The sequence below is a fragment of the Arachis ipaensis genome, chromosome B7, assembly GCF_059453495.1.
Source record: "Arachis ipaensis isolate K30076 ecotype BB chromosome B7, ASM5945349v1, whole genome shotgun sequence".
NCBI lineage: Eukaryota > Viridiplantae > Streptophyta > Magnoliopsida > Fabales > Fabaceae > Arachis > Arachis ipaensis.
In genome coordinates this window covers 116,565,659-116,570,147 of record NC_142442.1, presented here as the reverse complement: position 1 = coordinate 116,570,147, position 4,489 = coordinate 116,565,659, and the positions used below count along the sequence as shown (strand labels likewise).

The window sequence follows — 4,489 nt, the reverse complement described above, 5'->3', positions numbered from 1 at the left end:
CGGGACTTGTAGCTTTTTGCCTCTTGAATAGTTTTGGCATCTCACTCTATCTATTGAAATTCAGAATGATTGGCATCTATAGGAACTCAGAGTTCATATAGTGTTATTGATTCTCCTAGTTCAGTATGATGATTCTTGAACACAGCTATTTTATGAGTCTTGGCCGTGGCCCTAAGCACTTTTTTTTCCAGTATTACCACCGGATACATAAATGCCACAGACACATAATTGGGTGAACCTTTTCAGATTGTGACTCAGCTTTGCTAAAGTCCCCAATTAGAGGTGTCCAGGGTTCTTAAGCACACTCTTTTTTTTTGCTTTGGACCTTGACTTTAACCGCTCAGTCTCAAGTTTTCACTTGACACCTTCACGCCACAAGCACATGGTTAGGGACAGCTTGGTTTAGCCGCTTAGACCAGGATTTTATTCTTTTAGGCCCTCCTATCCACTGATGCTCAAAGCCTTGGGATCCTTTTTATTTGCCCTTGCCTTTTGGTTTTAAGGGTTATTGGCTTTTTGCTCTTGCCTCTTGGTTTTAAGAGCTTTTGTCTTTTTCTGCTTGCTTTTTTTCTTTCTTTTTTTTTCGCCTATTTTTTTTTTGCAAGCTTTGTTCTTTGCTGCTTTTTCTTGCTTCAAGAATCATTTTCATGATTTTTCAGATTATCAAATAACATGTCTCCTAGTCATCATTCTTTCAAGAGCCAACATATTTAACATTCTTAAACAACAACTTCAAAAGACATATGCACTGTTCAAGCATACATTCAGAAAACCAGAAGCATTGTCACCACATCAATATAATTAAACTAAGTTCAAGGATAAATTCAAAACTCATGTACTTCTTGTTCTTTTGAATTAAAACATTTTTCATTTAAGAGAGGTGATGGATTCATAGGACATTCATAACTTTAAGACAAAGTTACTAACTACTAATGATCATGTAATGAAGACACAAACATAGATAAGCACATAACATAGAAAACGAAAAACAGAAGAAGTAAGAACAAGGAATGAATCCACCTTAGTGATGGTGGCGTTTCCTTCTTGAGGAACCAATGATGTCCTTGAGCTCTTCTATGTCTCTTCCTTGTCTTTGTTGCTCCTCCTTCATTGCTTTTTGATCTTCTCTAATTTCATGAAGGATGATGGAGTGCTCTTGATGTTCCACCCTTAATTGTCCCATGTTGGAACTTAATTCTCCTAGGGAAGTGTTGATTTGCTCCCAATAGTTTTGTGGAGGGAAGTGCATCCCTTGAGGTATCTCAGGGATCTCTTGATTTGCAGCCACATGTTCTACCACTGAGCTATAGACCTTTGAGATGAATCTTTCCATCTCTCATGACTCGGAGGTGGAAGCCTTTGTCTTCCCTTCCCCTTTTCTAGAGGTTTCTCCGGTCTTAGGTGCCATCAATGGTGATGGAAAAACAAAAAGCTTATGCTTTTACCACACCAAACTTAGAATGTTGCTCGTCCTCGAGCAAAAGAAGAGAGAATAGAAGAAGAAGAAGAAAAAGATATGGAGGAGATGGAGGGATGTGTGTATGGATGTGAGTGGTGAATGGAAAGCAGAAGGGATGATCATGAATGGAGAGAGAGAGGGTGAGGTGGGTAGGGATCCTGTGGGGTCCACAGATCCTAAGATGATCCTGTGGGGTCCACAGATCCTGAGGTGTTCAAGGATTTACAACCTTGCACCAAATTAGGCTTGTAAAATGCCCTTGCACACAACTCTGGGCATTCAGCGCTAGGTTGGTGCCCATTTTGGGCGTTCAACGCCCATTTGTTGCCCATTTCTGGCGTTGAACGCCAGAACCATGCTTGTTCTGGGCGTTCAGCGCCAGCTCTTCTCCAGGGTGCGATTCTGGCGTTCAGCGCCCAGATGCTGCCCATTTTGGGCGTTCAGCGCCAGAACCATACTCTGTTCTGGCGTTGAACGCCAGATAGGTGCTTCCTCCAGGGTGTGATTTTTCTTCCACTGTTTTTGATTCTGTTTCTAAATTTTTCGTTTATTTTGTGACTCCACATGATCATGAACCTAAGAAAACATGAAAAAAAAAATAAAATTAGATAAATAAACATTGGGTTGCCTCCCAACAAGCGCTTCTTTAATGTCAATAGCTTGACAGTGGGCTCTCATGGAGCCTCACAGATGTGCAGAGCTTTGTTGAGACCTCCCAACACCAAACTTAGATTTTGGATATGGGGGTTTGACACCAAACTTAGAGTTTGGTTGTGGCCTCCCAACACCAAACTTAGAGTTTGACTGTGGGGGCTTTGGTTGACTCTGCTTTGAGAGAAGCTTTTTCTGCTTCCTCTCCATGGATGCAGAGAGAGATCCTTGAGTTGTAAACACAAAGTTGTCCTTATTTAATTGAAGGGTCAATTCTCCTCTGTCCACATCAATCACAGCTCTTGCTGTGGCTAGGAAAGGTCTTCCTAGGATGATGGATTCATCCTCTTCCTTTCCAGTATCCAGGACTATGAAATCAGCAGGGATGTGTAAAGGCCTTCAACCTTTACTAACACGTCCTCTACTTGTCCATAAGCCTATTTTATTGAATTGTCTGTCATTTCTAATGAGATTTTAGCAGCTTGTACCCCATAGATTCCCAGTTTCTCTATTACAGAGAGGGGCATGAGGTTTATTCCTGAACCAAGATCACACAGAGCCTTAAAGATCATGGTGCCTATGGTACAAGGTATTATGAACTTTTCAGGATCCTGTCTCTTCTGAGGCAATGTCAGTTGATCCAGATCACTTAGTTCATTGGTGAACAAGGGAGGTTCATCTTCCCAAGTTTCAATACCAAATAATTTGGCATTTAGCTTCATGATTGCACCAAGGAACTTGGCAACTTGCTCTTCAGTAACATCCTCATTCTCTTCAGAAGAGGAATACTTATCAGAGCTCATGAATGGCATAAGGAGGTTCAATGGAATCTCTATGGTCTCTAGATGAGTCTTAAATTCCTTAGGTTCCTCAGAGGGAAGCTCCTTATTGATCACTGGACGTCCCAGGAGGTCTTCCTCCTTGGGATTCACGTCCTTCTCCTCTCTTGTGGGTTCGGCCATGGTAATTAATTCAATGGCCTTGCACTCTCCTTTTGGATTCTCTTCTGTATTGCTTGGGAGAGTACTAGGAGGGATTTCAGTGATCCGTTTACTCAGCTGGCCCACTTGTGCTTCCAAATTTCTAATGGAAGACCTTGTTTCATTCATGAAACTCACAGTGGCCTTAGATAGATCAGAGACTAAATTTGCTAAGCTAGAGGTACTTTGTTCAGAGTTCTCTGTCTGTTGCTGAGTGGATGATGGAAAAGGCTTGCTATTGCTAAACCTGTTTCTTCCACCATTATTAAAGCCTTGTTGAGGCCTTTGATCCTTCCATCAGAGATTTGGATGATTTCTCCATGATGGATTATAGGTGTTTCCATAAGGTTCACCTACGTAATTTACCTCTGCTATTGCAGGGTTCTCAGGATCATAAGCTTCTTCTTCAGAAGATGCCTCTTGAGTACTATTGGATGCAGCTTGCATTCCATTCAGACTCTGGGAAATCATATTGACTTGCTGAGTCAATATTTTGTTCTGAGCCAATATGGCATTCAGAGTATTAATTTCAAGAACTCCCTTCTTCATAGGCGTCCCATTACTCACAGGATTCCTCTCAGAAGTGTACATGAACTGGTTATTAGCAACCACGTCAATGAGTTCTTGAGCTTCTGCAGGCGTTTTCTTTAGGTGAATGGATCCACTTGTAGAAGTATCCAATGACATCTTTGATAGCTCAGATAAACCATCATAGAATATATCCAGGATGGTCCATTCTGAAAGCATGTCAGAAGGACACTTTTTGGTCAACTGTTTGTATCTTTCCCAAGCTTCATAGAGGGATTCACCATCTTTTTGTTTGAAGGTTTGAACATCCACTCTAAGCTTTCTCAGCTTTTGAGTTGGAAAGAACTTGGCTAAGAAAGCCGTGACCAGCTTATCCCAAGAGTTCAGGCTATCTTTGGGTTGAGAGTCCAACCACACTCTAGCTCTGTCTCTTACAGCAAAAGGGAAAAGCATGAGCCTGTAGACTTCAGGATCTACTCCATTAGTCTTAACAGTATCACAGATCTGCAAGAATTCAGTTAAGAACTGAAAAGGATCTTCAGATGGAAGTCCATGAAACTTGCAGTTCTGCTGCATCAGAGAAACTAGCTGAGGTTTCAGCTCAAAATTGTTTGCTCCAATGGTAGGGATAGAGATGCTTCTTCCATGTAAATTGGAATTAGGTGCAGTAAAGTCACCAAGCATTCTCCTTGCATTATTGTTGTTGGGTTCGGCTGCCATCTCCTTTACTTGTTCGAAATTTTCAATAAGGTTGTCTCTGGATTGTTGTAATTTAGCTTCTCTTAGTTTCCTCTTCAGAGTCCTTTCAGGTTCTGGATCAGCTTCAACAAGAATGCCTTTTTCTTTGTTCCTGCTCATAAAAAAGAGAAGA

The 4,489-nt window shown here is 41.4% G+C and overlaps 1 non-coding gene across 1 annotated transcript; it reads left to right on the top strand.

The window, feature by feature from the left end:
* Positions 1–3,831: 3,831 nt before the first annotated feature.
* LOC148553841 (small nucleolar RNA R71) lies at positions 3,832–3,939 on the top strand. The gene has a single exon (XR_015893032.1). It is a non-coding gene; the product is annotated as a small nucleolar RNA R71 (small nucleolar RNA).
* The last annotated feature ends 550 nt before the right edge of the window (positions 3,940–4,489 follow it).